The following is a 16072-nucleotide window of genomic DNA, read 5'->3' as shown; positions in this document are numbered from 1 at the left end:
CCCCCCCCCAGCCCCACAGCGACTGGGAAACATTCCAGTCTACCTGTTGTTGCTTGCATAAGGTGGAAAGGAGGGGGGCGCCACTCAATATCCGGTCTGGGGTGCCACAAGGGCTTTGCCGCTCGAATGACGTCAAGATCTGCGTGCGCAGGAGATCGGGCGGTATTGTTTAGCGCCACCGCAAAATGTCTGGTCAATTTCACGAGTGGCGCAGACATCGCTGCGCCCGGGCGCTAGTTGCTTTGCGCCCCATTAGCGCCCTCGTAAGGCGCTAACGTGAGGCGAAAACCAACTGAATTTTTCCCCCATTGCAGCCTGCCACTTTCGTTGGCTCCATAACTGGAGACTGACGGAAACCTCATGAAAACAGTGGAGTCCTGGTTTTACCGGTCTTGGCCATTTCATGGAGATTCCTCAATGCCTTGTGATGTGCCAAATAACTGCCTGAATCCGTGAAGTTAAAGCTTGGAACTGAAGGCTTTTATTAAGTAAGAACATGGCATCAAGTTAACACAGTTCATCACCGACCCAGCCCTTGGTAGAACATTCCAGAAGAGGGGCGGGGCTAGGGAGGAGCATTAGTGGTTACCCCAGTGGAACATTCCAGACATTACAAGTACAACAACAACAACAACAACAACAATACAAATGCCAGAACACAGAGTTATTTCATCACATTCACCCCCTGCTATAGATTCAGTCTGTCAGGAGGTCTGATAATCCTCTGGGAATGACGTAACTCTTGCTGAGGCTCCTCCCGGAGTACTAACTCCGGTTCATTCGAATTCCCAGAATCATCAGTATTTTCCACACTAAGGGTTTGTGTCTCTGAAGGTCCAATACCACGATTGAAAACTCTACTCTCAGAGTCGAACTCTTTTCGAGCTCCAGCAGGTGCAAGATCTTTAATAGAGACCGTATCCTCTTACCCATCCGGATATTGAATATACGCATACTGGGGATTAGCATGGAGGAGTTGTACTTCCTCCACCAGTGGATCAGTCTTGTGGCCTCTCACATGTCTGCGCAACAACACAGGGCCCGTGGTCGTCAACCATGTAGGTAACATTACTCCATTAGTAGCTTTTCTTGGAAAACTAAACATCCTTTCATGAAGGGTGACATTCATCGCTGTACACAAATGAGACCTTATGGAATGCAGCACGTCTGGCAGGACATCCTGCCAGCGAGAGGTCAGCAGGCCTAGTGACTTCAGAGACAGTACGATAGCCTTCCACACTGTCGCATTTTCTTTCTCGACCTGCCCATTACCATGAGGGTTGTAGCTGGTAGTTCTACTCGTTGCAATCCCCTTCGATAGCAAAAACTGTCGCAATTCTTCGCTCATAAAGGAAGAACCCCTATCACTATGTATATAGTTAGGCATGCCGAACAAGGAAAACAGTTGGCAGAGGCATTTAATTACAACAGCACTAGTCACATCCAGACAGGGGATAACAAAAGGGAACCGAGAGTACTCGTTTATAATATTAAGAAAATAGACATTACGGTCGCTCGATGGAAGGGGACCTTTAAAATCGAGACTCAAACGCTCAAATGGTCGAGTTGTTTTAATAAGATGAGCTGGCTCAGACGGCTTATAGAAGCGGGGTTTGCATTCAGCACAAACACGACAGGTTCTGGTCATTGTCCGGACCTCCTCAATAGAGTAGGGTAGATTGTGGGACTTAATGAAGTGGTTCATTCTGGTAACCCCAGGGTGGCAGAGTGCGTCGTGGAGACTTTGAAGCTTATCTATACCTAGACTAGCACATACTCCTCGTGACAAAGCATCCAATGGCTCATTAAATACTCCAGGCCTGCACTGAATATCATAGTCATATGTTGACAGTTCTATTCGCCATCTTAAAATCTTATCATTTTTGATCTTGCCTCTCTGCTTAGTGTTGAACATAAAGGCCACGGATCGCTGGTCAGTAATGAGCGTAAAACGTTGGCCAGTGAGATAATGTCTCCAATACCTGACTGCTTCGATAATCACCTGTGCCTCCTTTTCCACTGAAGAATGTCGAACTTCTGCTCCTTGCAATGTACGAGAGAAGAAAGCTACTGGTTTACCAGTTTGGTTAAGAGTTGCTGCCAACGCAAAATCTGATGCATCACTTTCCACTTGAAAAGGGATCTTCTCGTCCACGGCACATACCACTGCCTCCTCAATGTCCCGTTTGATATTATGGAAAGCCTCCTGAGCTTCCGCTGATAGCGGAAAAGACGTCGTCTTAATAAGAGGTCGGACTTTATCTGAGTAGTTAGCCACCCACTGGGCATAGTACGAGAAGAATCCCAGACACCTTCTTAAAGCTTTTACAGTGTGAGGTAAAGGTAATTCCTTAAGTGGGCGTAATCTTCCAGGATCTGGCCCGATTACCCCATTCTCCACAATGCAACCAAGAATACACAAACGTGTAGTATTGAAGGTACACTTGTTTTCGTTGTAGGTCAGGTTTAACCTCTTTGCAGTCTCTAGGAACTTCGCGAGATTTTGATCATGCTCCCGTTGGTCGCGCCCACAGATAGTAACATTGTCCAGGTACGGGAATGTTGCTTCCAACGCGTATTCATCCACCATACGATCCATCTCCCATTGGAAGACGGATACCTCATTCGTCACTCCAAAGGGCACCCTAAGGAATTGGTACAGGCGCCCATTAGCTTCGAAGGCCATATAAGGCCGGTCTTCTATTTTAATGGGGAGTTGATGGTACGCAGACTTTAAATCAATGGTGGAGAACACGCGGTACTGAGCTATCTGGTTCACCATCTCAGAAATACGAGGCAAAGGATAGGCGTCTAATTGGGTATACAAGTTTATAGTCTGGCTATAATCGACCACAAGTCTTTTCTTCTCATTAGTTTTAACCACCACCACCTGGGCACGCCACGGGCTATTACTGTGTTCGATGATTCCCTCCCGTTGAAGCCTTTCCACTTCCTCTTTTATAAATGTTTTATCTTCTGAACTATACCGTCGACTCTTAGTCGCTATAGGTCTACAATTAGGAGCAAGGTTCGCGAACAAAGAAGGCGGACTTACTTTTAAAGTAGAAAGGCCGCAGACTGTGAGTGGAGGCTGAGATCCACCATACTTAAGGGTAACGCTCTCATGCTGACACTGGAAGTTCAAGCCTAATATTAAGTTCACACACAACTGAGGTAATATGAGGAGTTTAAAGTCCTTATACTCCGTATCCTTAACGGTCAATGTGACTTTACAATATCCAGTTACCTCCGAAGTAAGGGACTTGGACGCCATCACAATTTCACTTTGAGTAGGATACACCTTCAATGAACAGGGTTGGGGTGCATAAAACTTTCAGTACTGCCACAGTCTATCAAACACCCAGTAGGACGACCATTAATCTTGATGTCCATCATAGATTTCGACAAGGAACACGGTATGGTCTGGTCAACCGTAACTGAGGCTAGAGTAAAATGATAGGCGACAGCAGAAAAGACATCGGGTACAGGATTACCCTTACACACTTTACTAAAATGTCCCCGTTTCTTACATTTAAAACAGGTAGCCTCTCTGGGCATCTTTGCCTGGGGTGTTTAGATTGGCCACAAAAATAACACTTAGACCCATGGGGTACAGCCACAACAATAGGATTAAGTGGAGGCTCCATTGGTGTTATGGATGCCTCCATACTCGGAACACACGAGGCTGAGCGAGACGCATGGGCTGATGCATACACTTCTAAATTCTTCTGGGGTACATCTAACGAGCGAGCAGTAGCGACGACCATTTTTAAAACTAACGAGTCGTTCTCGAGGAGTCTCTGTCTAATATAATTAGATCGGAGGCTAGATATGAAAGAATCGCGGATGGCTTCTTCCTGATACACTATGGCAGAGACGGTCTTGTAGTTGCAATCCTTAGCCAAAGCCTTAAGGTCCTGCAGGAAATCGTCCAGAGATTCCTCGGGTAATTGCCTGCGAGTAGACAAGAGATACCTGGCATATACTTCGTTAACCGACTTAAGGTACTGGGCCTTAAGAGCTGCGAGGGCCTCTTCATATGTAGTAATATCTTCAATTATAGAGTAAGTTTGATGACTTACCAAGTTGGTTAGAAGACCCAACTTGTTAACCGTCGTGTTAACCGTCGAATCGACCGATGCGATGAAGTGTTCAAAACATCGAAGCCAATGCGTAAATTTCTTCGACGCGTCTGCCAAATGGGGATCAATATCCAGACACTCTGGTTTCAAAAATCGATCCATCTTCCAAAAGTTGTTACTTAATAAAATTGATGTGCCAAATAACTGCCTGAATCTGTGAAGTTAAAGCTTAGAACTGAAGGCTTTTATTAAGTAAGAACATGGCATCAAGTTAACACAGTTCATCACCGACCCAGCCCTTGGTAGAACATTCCAGAAGAGGGGCGGGGCTAGGGAGGAGCATTAGTGGTTACCCCGGTGGAACATTCCAGACATTACAAATACAACAACAACAATACAAATGCCAGAACACAGAGTTATTTCATCACACCTTGTAAGAGGTAGAATTTCTATCCGCCCTTTACAAGGCAGGTGACAGCCAAGGGGACGGAGTCAGGGCTGGGTACTCTGGGAGTACCTGTTCTGCAGGCACCAGTGGGACATGGTGTATCACTGGCAGCCGGTATGCTGAGTGGATGGAAACATAATGGCCTCCACAGGGGCATATGTGGGTCCTACTGGTAGGGTCCAGGCTAGGCAAGGGCCATTGGCTGGATCAATGGGGACCTGGGCCCACCCCAACAATGGCAGGCACACAGGAGGTGCCAGGAAGTACCTGAAGTGGTGCTTGTGCCCAGCTGCCCCATGCTAATGAACTGTTCTCCCACTGACCACATTGACACTAGCTGGGTCAGCGCTGAAGGGCCCCATCGGACACTATCCCGGCGTAATCGCTAGTGTCACGACCTGATGAATTTCAGGGCCACATTCTACAAGATCTGTCTTCCTGTTCCATTCTGTGGAACAGCCTGCAAGTCTCTCCCTTAGGTGTCTGGGGGGTTCTAAGTGATGCGACTTGGGTCTTTCATAACTCACACTTGCTGGAATGGAATTTGATCTGACTTACTTTACTACAAGGCAAGTATCCTCTTAAAGGTGGCACCTGTTTTAGATACCTCCAGATCCGCCATTTCTTTTCCACAACAAAAGCTGCATGATGTCCCGGCAAGTGTCGTGTTAGAGTCCTTTTTAATTTATTCAGTTGTGTATGACCATACGATTAAAAAAGGATGGGACAAGACACCTGGCACAATCAGACATGGTGCAGCCCACGTGCACCATGAACCTCCTCCTCCAGCCTCAGTCACAAAATCTCCCCTGAAAGGAAAAAAAAGAGAGAAAAGAACAGGTCAATTTAGAGAAAGCTCTGGGAAATTCCTCTCTGACTCCCTAAGGCAATCAAGTAGGCGATTATATTAGCTCATGAATATCACTGATCTCAGCTCCCCCGCACCTACCTTTTAGAATGCAAAATGTTCTCCGTTCTCAGGAACTTATCCAGCTCCCTTTTGAGGGTTCCACAGGGTATCTATACTCACCACATGCTTCAGTAACCTGTTCCACAGGGTATCTATACTCACCACATGATTCAGTAACCTGTTCCACAGGGTATCTATACTCACCACATGATTCAGTAACCTGTTCCACAGGGTATCTATACTCACCACATGCTTCAGTAACCTGTTCCACAGGGTATCTATACTCACCACATGCTTCAGTAACCTGTCCCACAGGGTATCTATACTCACCACATGATTCAGCAACCTGTTCCACAGGGTATCTGTACTCACCACATGCTTCAGTAACCTGTTCCACAGGGTATCTATACTCACCACATGATTCAGTAACCTGTTCCACAGGGTACCTATACTCACCACATCATTCAGTAACCTGTTCCACAGGGTATCTATACTCACCACATGATTCAGTAACCTGTTCCACAGAGTATCTGTACTCACCACATGCTTCAGTAACCTGTCCCACAGGGTATCTATACTCACCACATGATTCAGCAACCTGTTCCACAGGGTATCTGTACTCACCACATGCTTCAGTAACCTGTTCCACAGGGTATCTGTACTCACCACATGCTTCAGTAACCTGTTCCACAGGGTATCTATACTCACCACATGCTTCAGTAACCTGTTCCACAGGGTATCTGTACTCACCACATGCTTCAGTAACCTGTTCCACAGGTATCTATACTCACCACATGCTTCAGTAACCTGTTCCACAGGGTATCTATACTCACCACATGCTTCAGTAACCTGTTCCACAGGGTATCTATACTCGCCACATGCTTCAGTAACCTGTTCCACAGGGTATCTATACTCACCACATGATTCAGTAACCTGTTCCACAGGGTATCTGTACTCACCACATGCTTCAGTAACCTGTTCCACAGGGTATCTATACTCACCACATGATTCAGTAACCTGTTCCACAGGGTACCTATACTCACCACATCATTCAGTAACCTGTTCCACAGGGTATCTGTACTCACCACATGCTTCAGTAACCTGTTCCACAGGGTATCTATACTCACCACATGTTTCAGTAACCTGTTCCACAGGGTATCTATACTTACCACATGCTTCAGTAACCTGTTCCACAGGGTATCTGTACTCACCACATGCTTCAGTAACCTGTTCCACAGGGTATCTGTACTCACCACATGCTTCAGTAACCTGTTCCACAGGGTATCTATACTCACCACATGATTCAGTAACCTGTTCCACAGGGTATCTGTACTCACCACATGCTTCAGTAACCTGTTCCACAGGGTATCTATACTCACCACATGCTTCAGTAACCTGTTCCACAGGGTATCTATACTCACCACATGCTTCAGTAACCTGTTCCACAGGGTATCTGTACTCACCACATGCTTCAGTAACCTGTCCCACAGGGTATCTGTACTCACCATATGCTTCAGTAACCTGTTCCACAGGGTATCTATACTTACCACATGCTTCAGTAACCTGTTCCACAGGGTATCTATATTCACCACATGATTCAGTAACCTGTCCCACAGGGTATCTGTACTCACCACATGCTTCAGTAACCTGTTCCACAGGGTATCTATACTCACCACATGCTTCAGTAACCTGTTCCACCAGGGTATCTATACTCACCACATGCTTCAGTAACCTGTTCCACAGGGTATCTGTACTCACCACATGCTTCAGTAACCTGTTCCACAGGGTATCTGTACTCACCACATGCTTCAGTAACCTGTTCCACAGGGTATCTGTACTCACCACATGCTTCAGTAACCTGTTCCACAGGGTGTCTGTGCTCACCACATGCTTCAGTAACCTGTTCCACAGGGTGTCTGTACTCACCACATGCTTCAGTAACCTGTTCCACAGGGTGTCTGTACTCACCACATGCTTCAGTAACCTGTTCCACAGGGTATCTGTACTCACCACATGCTTCAGTAACCTGTTCCACAGGGTATCTGTACTCACCACATGCTTCAGTAACCTGTTCCACAGGGTATCTGTACTCACCACATGCTTCAGTAACCTGTTCCAAAGGTTGCTAATTCTCTGTGAAAAGAAATACTTTGTGGAATCTAACTTAAACCTTTGCTTGCATATTGTATATTCATGTCCACTAGTTCTCCCATTCATATCTAGTTCAGAAAAAAAAACAGTGCCAATAAGGGAAAGAATACTTTGGGTAATTCCTCTCCAACCCCTTCAGGTGATCAAAACCAGTCCAGGAGATCACATGGACCAAGTGTTATTATAAAGACCCTTGCCCTCCATATGATGCGGTCTCTGCCCCAGTCAGGACCTGGTCCAGGTCGGTCTTGAAGGCACGCAGAGTCAACACATACCCCACCAGCTGCAATATATTCCAGAGGCTCTCAACTCTCTGGGAAAAGAAGAACTGCCCAACATCCAGTCCATTCCTACTCCTACATAGTTTAAACTTGTCCCCTGGTCCTCCCCAATCTGTTAAACTCAAATAATCTATCAATAGGGGCACTGTCCAGCCCTTTAATTATTTATAGACCTCTATCAGGTCATCTCTAAGTCTATGCTGCTCTAAAGTAAATAAGCCTATCTAAGTAATTGAAGTTCTTTAAGCTAGAAATCATTCTTGTAGCTCTCCTCTGGTGCTGCTGGTGTGCCTGGTGATGCTGGTGTTGGGGTTGATCATGGTGGGATTCTGAGGGCAAAGGTGAGAGAGTATAAAGTGCACCCATGCTTCTGGAATAGATGGCAGGTGAAGTAGAGATGACAGAAGCAATCTGTCAATGGTGGGAGAGGTAATGTGGTGAAACTGGATGGAGACTTGTGTAAAGACTTGCAGCATCTGAATCTGTAGTGGAAATGCAGTTTATAGAAGCTAGTGGTTAAGAAAACATTTCTCAATCAGTTGGAAGCTTTGACTTGACATTTGAAGCTGTCAACTCATCAGCTAATTCAATGGCCAGTGACCTCCCGCCTCAGCTTTACAGACGAGGTCTAGGCACCACGGGAAACCGTTGGGCAACCTGTCAAATTCAAAAAGCTGGGAAAAAACATTGTTAAGTGGCTGTAACCAAGCCACTAATGATTTGAATTGGCTCCCCCGCCGCTGCCTGTCGGGTCTGCTCAGCGCTGGCAGGCCCGACATTGGGAAATTGGTGAGGCCACACCTGGAATACTGCGTGCAGTTTTGGTTTCCATATTTAAGAAAAGATATACTTGCTCTCGAGGCGGTTCAGAGAAGGTTCACTCGGTTGATTCCAGAGATGAGGGGGTTGACGTATGAGGAAAGGTTGAGTAGGTTGGGACTCTACTCATTGGAGTTCAGAAGAATGAGAGGCGATCTTATCGAAACATATAAGATTGTGAGGGGGCTTGATCGGGTGGATGCGGTGAGGATGTTTCCACTGATGGGTGAGACTAGAACTAGGGGGCATAATCTTAGAATAAGGGGCTGCCCTTTTAAAACTGAGATGAGGAGAAACTTCTTCACTCAGAGGGTAGTAAATCTATGGAATTTGCTACCCCAGAGAGCTGTGGAAGCTGCAACATTAAATAAATTTAAAATGGAGATAGACATTTTCCTAGCAGATAAGGGAATTAGGGGTTACGGGGAGAGGGCAGGGAAGTGGACGTGAGTCTAGATTCAGATCAGCCATGATCCTATTGAATGGCGGAGCAGGCCCGAGGGGCCGTATGGCCTACTCCTGCTCCTATTTCTTATGTTCTTATGTAGTTGTGCGCATTTTGACAGCAGGTTCCCGACCTGCTGTCAATCATTTTAAATTTCACAGCTGACCCGCCAGCAATTGGGTCTGCTGAGCGGTGGCAAAATCGCAGCCTACATTTATCCAAGTTAAATGCAATTTTCCATTGTGTGGCCCAGTGCCCTAGCGTATCTAAATCTTTTTGGATTTGCTAGCAGTCCTCTACCATTTTCACCTTTGCACAGATTTTGGTGTCAGCAGCAATCTTGCTCACCATACTCCTAACAGCACTGTCCAGGTCATTATTAAAGACAGTGAAGAGTAGCAGGCCTAGGACTGATCCCTGGGGGTCATCACTAATAACCTGTTTCCAGGCTGAACCACATCTGTTATCTACAGCTTTTTGGCTGCGGGATTGGAGCCAATTCCTAATCCAGTGTTTCAAATTGTTACTGATACCACAAGATTCCATCTTGTGAAGTAACCAAGTGTGAGGTACCTTATCAAAGGCTTTCTGAAAGTCCAGGTCGACGATGTCTACTGGATTTCCCTCATCCACTGTCCTAGTGACCTCCTCAAAAGAAAACATTTCTCAATCAACTTGTATGCCACAACCTATTTTTTTGGAAGCCGTGTTGTGTATTTCTAATGGCCCCTTCCCTTTCCCTGTGATCATTAAGGACATCTCTTCTGATCCCTTCTAGCATCTTCCCAACAATGGATGTCAGGTTGATAGGCCTGTAGTTCCCTAGCTCTGATTTGTCCCCTTTTTTGAATATAGGAACTATATGAGATAGCTTCCAATCTAAGGGAACTATACCTGACACTATTGAACTTTTTAAGATATGGGAAAGGAGCTCACAGCCATCTTCCTTTGTGTTAGGTAGGACTCCAGCCAGTACAGAATTTTCCCCTGATCCCCATTTACATCAGTTTTACTGGGGCTCCTTGGTGCCACACTCAGTCAAATGCTGCCTTGGTGTTAAGGGCAGTCACTCTCACCTCACCTCTGGAATTCAGCGTTTTTGTCCATGTTTGGACCAAGGCTGTAATGAGGTCGGGAGCTAAGTGGTCTTGGCGGAACCCAAACTGGGCATCAGTGAGCAGGTTATTGGTGAGTAAGTGCTGCTTAATAGTACTGTTGGCAACTCCTTCCATCACTTTGCTGATGATTGAGAGTAGGCTGATAGGATGGTAGTTGGCTGGGTTGTATTTGTCCTGCTTTTTGTGGACAGGACATACCTGGGCAATTTTCCACTTTGTTGGGTAGATGCCAGTGTTGTAGCTGTACTGGAATAGCTTGGCTAGAGGCGTGGCTAGTACTGGAGCATAGATCTTTAGCACTACAGCCGGATGTGGTTGGGACACATAGCCTTTGCTGTGTCCAGTGCGCTCAGTCATTTCTTGATATCACGTGGAGTGAATTGAATTGGCTGGAGACTGGTATCTGTGATGGTGGAGACCTCAGGAGGAGGTCAAGATGGATCATCCACTCGGCACTTCTGGTTGAGGATGGTTGCAAACACTTCAGCCTTGTTTTTTGAACTCGTGCTGGGCTCTGCCATTGTTGAGGATGGGGATGTTCATGATGCCTTCTCCTTCCGTTAGTTGCCTACTTGTCCACCACCAATCACGAATGGATGTGACAGGACAGCCGAGCTTTGATCTGAACTGTTGGTCATTTTCAGCTATGCCTGGTGCTGCTTCTAGCATGCTCTTCTATACTCCTCATTTAACCAGGATTGGTCATGTGGATTGATGGTGATGGAGGAGTGAGATTTCAGATTGTGGTGGAATACATTTCTGCTACTGCAGCCCTAAAAGTGCCTGATAATAGCTGGTTTTCCCCCCAGGACACTTAGGGCTGAATCTTAATTCCAGAGGCTAAAATGCAAAGAATCTGGAACAGGAACCGAACCCGCCTCGAACCCGCCCACTTCTGGTTTTAACGGACACAGGACGAGGGACGGGCGACCAATCCATTCACAAGAAGTGGGTTGGTCATTTAAATATTATAATGAGGCTGCTTGCTTTTATTTTAACAGTCATTCCGGACGCCCCCGTGATCCAGAACCCCCCCCCCCAGCGATCTCTCTCACTCCCCAATACACCTACTTGCTCTCATAGGCTTGTGAAGCAGGCGTCCCACACGAAAGGCACCCAGCCTGTCAATCAGGCTGCTTGTGGGCAGGAACCCCTCTTAATGGGGCCCTGCAGTTAAATTCTACAGAACATTCGGAAGAACGGGTTTCCCGACCTCACATCAGAAGCCCCGCACAGAACTCGCCTCCAGGCTAAAATCCAGGCCTTTGTCTTAGTCCTGAAATTCGTTTGTAGGTACAAATTCTGCTCAGCAGCCACTCAAGGGCAACTACCAAATGGTTTTTAATTTTATTAAGGCTAACGCGTTATACCAGCCATCGCATGTAGTGGGCAAATCGCATTTGCATAAACGCACCCACTATAAGTGGTGGGGACTGTAATCGGGAGCCGACTTGGCCATTGAAATTAGGCCCTCCGCTCCCCTGCCGGGAGGAGTTAAAATCAACCCTTACTTGTTCGCTCTTGTTGGATGATCTTTCAGAACCCCTGAAAATCATGCCCAAGACCCTTTCTAGTGTATATTCCATGACTTGCTGTCCTGATCCTAACCAGCCCTGCTGAATAGACCTCTTAATGTTCTCATTGGCTTAGTCCCAATGAAAAGCTTCATCAAAAAGACATTTTCTCTTAGTTTATGTGACCTTTTGATGTTACTATTGATTCGCTTAATTCTGCCTCAAGCATTTGAGTTATAAACTTGTAGTTAAGTTTGTCATTGTTCCAGTATTGATAACCTGCTGAATGTAGTGCAATGCTGACGTTTTAAATTTTATTTTGCTTGTTTTTTTACCCTCATACGTTTTTGCTATTACTTTATAATTTTAAAATTGCAAAATTAAAAAGTTTTTCAAATCGCGCATTTTCAAATGGAGCTTTCCCCAGAAATCTGATGCGTACATTGAGTAAATCTGATCACTGAAGCTTCCATCGTAAGTAGGTCAAGAAAACAGCATCGTCTCTGTTTAGAAACATCTCACAGGAATATTATCACATTTTGGAGCCAATATTATCCGTAATGACTGCACCAGGCGGTTTGTAATGAGAAATAATATTACCTCATTCACCAGCACAGTGCTGTGTTTGTTTCAGCAGATTCGAGTGAAAACCTTAGGCTTTTTTTATTCTTGCAAAACAGTATAAACAACAAGAGCAGACTGTACAGGGACAGCGGGAAAAGTGAGAGATTGGAGAAAAGGAGAGGAGAGAAATGAAAAATACAGAAATACGTTCTTTTTCCTTTTGTTATCTCTGCCAGCAGCCCTCTGGAGTCTCATCCAAGAGACTATTCTTATACATTCTGGTCATTGGCAGGCTATTCAACGGGGGTGGGTTTACAATTGAGACAAGCCTGATGTTTATACAAAGACACTTTCTAGTGGCAGTCACTGGATAATGATTAGGCGTGGGAGTGCTGCCTGTATTTTGTCCCTCCCTAGCCCAGAAGCACTAAAGCACGAATGCAAGCTCCACGCCTCTGATCTGAGTTCAGCTTACTCAACACAGTCTGTGGATTGTCCCAGGGACTTCTTTTGGTCAGTATAGCTCCCTACCACACCACAGAGCACAGTCATGCACAAAGCCATGTGGAGAGCTGCAGAACGCAGCCTGTTTAGTAACTTCACTGTTCATAATTAAACCCAGATAATGACAGTGTTCCCACTAATGGAGAAAGTGGGGGTAATTTTAATTTTGGGTAATAGTGTAAAATGGGCGATATTGAATTAGCCATCTATTGTATACCACAGCTGATTTTCCCTTCCATTGACTTCATGGGCAGCTAATTTTTACATTATATCCCAAAGTTAAAATTACCCCCAGTAAATTTATTCACAAAACAAATTGTAAGAGTTACTCAAGCAAAGTCACATTTTCAGTCAGTGTCGCAGGATATAGATTCACACAAGTGATTTCCTATCCCATCAACTCCTGATCATGGCCATGTCATCAGAAGCTGAAATTCTCTCCCTAGGGATCCATACCTTTCTGCTGATCTTAACAGCCAAGAGAGTGGCACTGGCAGAGGGCTGGGAGTCTGCGCCAGTGAACAGTGCCGTGTGCGGCAAGAGAGTGGCACTGGCAGAGGGCTGGGAGTCTGCGCCAGTGAACAGTGCCGTGTGCGGCAAGAGAGTGGCACTGGCAGAGGGCTGGGAGTCTGCACCAGTGAACAGTGCCGTGTGCAGCAAGAGAGTGGCACTGGCAGAGGGCTGGGAGTCTGCGCCAGTGAACAGTGCCGTGTGCGGCAAGAGAGTGGCACTGGCAGAGGGCTGGGAGTCTGCGCCAGTGAACAGTGCCGTGTGCGGCAAGAGAGTGGCACTGGCAGAGGGCTGGGAGTCTGGCAAGACCGAAAATAGGGGAAGAAACTAATATATAAGTAGATTTTTTAAAAATCTACAAAGCTGTTGGCAGTGCCACGTGTTAATGTTGGCTTGTCCCTGTGCTTCCCAGAGTGAGTTTGTGATCACATATGTGCCATCAAAAGGAGAAGCCAAGCACAGCACATTCAACTTTACAGCAAGGGAGGAGAAATCACATGGTCAGATACCCGGGTCTACTCTTGGGTAGACGTTAGCATCCAATTAAAGAAGACTACTGTAAGAACCTTGGGAGCAGCCTGCCTACCCTCTCACTTGGATTGGAATGGTGTGTGCAGTGGAAACATGAGGGGGTGAAAAATGTCATTTCTATTTAGATGAATACATTCTTAATTGTATACAACAACAAATAATAACAACTTGTATTTATATATAGCGCCTTTAACGTAGTAAAACATCCCAAGGCGCTGCACAGGAGTATTTTAAGACAAAAAATTTGACACCGAGCCACATAAGGAGTAATTAGGGCAGGTGACCAAAAGCTTGGTCAAAGAGGTAGGTTTTAAGGAGCATCTTAAAGGAGGAAAGAAAGGTAGCGAGGCGGAGAGGTTTAGGCAGGGAATTCCAGAGCTTATGGCCTAGGCAACAGAAGGCATGGCCACCAAAGGTTGAGCGATTATAATCAGGGATGTTCAAGAGGGCAAAATTAGAGGCGCGCAGATATCTCGGGGGGCGGGGGGGTTGTGGGGCTGAAGGAGATTACAGAGATAGGGAGGGGCGAGTCCATGGAGGGATTTGAAAACAAGTATGAGAATTTTGAAATCGAGGTGCTGCTTAACAGCCAATGTAGGTCAGCGAGCACAGGGGTGATGGGTGAAGGGACTTGGCGTGAGTCAGGATACGGGCAGCCGAGTTTTGGATGACCTCAAGTTTATGTATGGTAGAATGTGGGAGGCCAGCCAGGAGTGCATTGGAATAGTCAAATCTAGAGGTAACAAAGACATAGATGAAGGTTTCAGCAGCGGATGAGCTGGTGCAAGGGCGAATACGGGCGATGTTACGGAGGTGGAAATAGGCGGTTTTTGTTATGCTGTGGATATGTGGTTGGAAGCTCATTTCAGGGTCAAATATGACCCAGCCTCAGACAGATGTTAGGGAGAGGGTTGGAGTCAGTGGCTAGGGAACGGAGTTTGTGGCAGGGACCGAAAACAATGGTTTCGGTTTTCCCAATATTTAATTGGAGAAAATGTTTGCTCATTCAGAACTGTATGTCGGACAAGCAATCTGACAATTTAGACACCGTGGAGGGGTCGAAAGAAGAGACAGTGAGGTAGAGCTGGGTGTCGTCAGCATACATGTGGAAACTGATGCTGTGTTTTCGGATGATGTCGCCAAGGGGCAACGTGTAGATGAGAAATAGGAGGGGCCAAGGATAGATCCTTGGGGGACACCAGAGGTAACGATGCGGGAACAGGAAGAGAAGCCATTGCAGGTGATTCTCTGGTTACAATTAGATAGATAAGAATGGAACCAGGCGAGTGCAGTCCCACCCAGCTGGATGACGTGGAGAGGCGTTGGAGAAGGATGGAGCGGTCAACCATGTCAAAGGCTGCAGACAAGTCAAGAAGGACGAGGAGGGATAGTTTACCTTTGTCACAGTCACAAAGGATGTAATTTGTGACTTTGATGAGAACCGTTTCGGTATTGTGGCAAGGGCGGAAACCTGATTGGAGGGATTCAAACATGGAATTGCGGGAAAGATGGGCACGAATCTGGGAGGCGACATCACGTTCAAGGACTTTGGAGAGGAAAGGGAGGTTGGAGATGGGGTGGTAGTTTGCAAGGATGGAAGGTTCAAGGGTTGGTTTTTTGAGGAGAGGGGTGATGACGGCAGATTTGAGGGAGGGGGGAACATTATCTGTGGAGGGAGAACCATTAACAATATCAGCTAACATGGGAGCCAGAAAAGGAAGTTGGGTGGTCAGCAGTTTGGTGGGAATAGGGTCGAGGGAGCAGGAGGTGGGTCTCATGGACAAGATGAGTGCAGAGAGGTCATGAGGGGAGATTGGAGAGAAACTGGAGAAAGATGTGAGTTCAGGGCTAGGGCAGGGGGGAACCTTAGAGGAAATTTGGTCCAGCGGGCTAGGGGAAGTGTCAGAGGCAGCTGAACAGATGGTCTCAATCTTAGAGACAAAGAAGTCCATGAACTCCTCACACTTGTTATCGGAGGTGAGGGTGGAGGAGACAGGGGAGAGGGGTTTAAGAAGACGGCTAACGGTAGAGAATAGGAGCCAGGGCTTATCTTTACATTCCAGAATGATCCTTGAATAGTGAGCAATTTTGGCAGACGAGAGCAGGACCCGATGGTGCTTTATGTGGTCCAGCCAGATCTGGAGGTGAATGGCTAAACCAGTTGTCCCCCATATCCGTTCAAGTCTGCGTCCCTT

This window comes from Somniosus microcephalus, chromosome 5 (genome assembly GCF_052327205.1).
Source record: "Somniosus microcephalus isolate GS21.2 chromosome 5, FLI_Smic_1.0, whole genome shotgun sequence".
NCBI classification, from domain to species: Eukaryota; Metazoa; Chordata; class Chondrichthyes; order Squaliformes; family Somniosidae; genus Somniosus; species Somniosus microcephalus.
The sequence above is the reverse complement of the archived record's forward strand: the minus strand, read 5'-3'. Positions refer to the sequence as shown.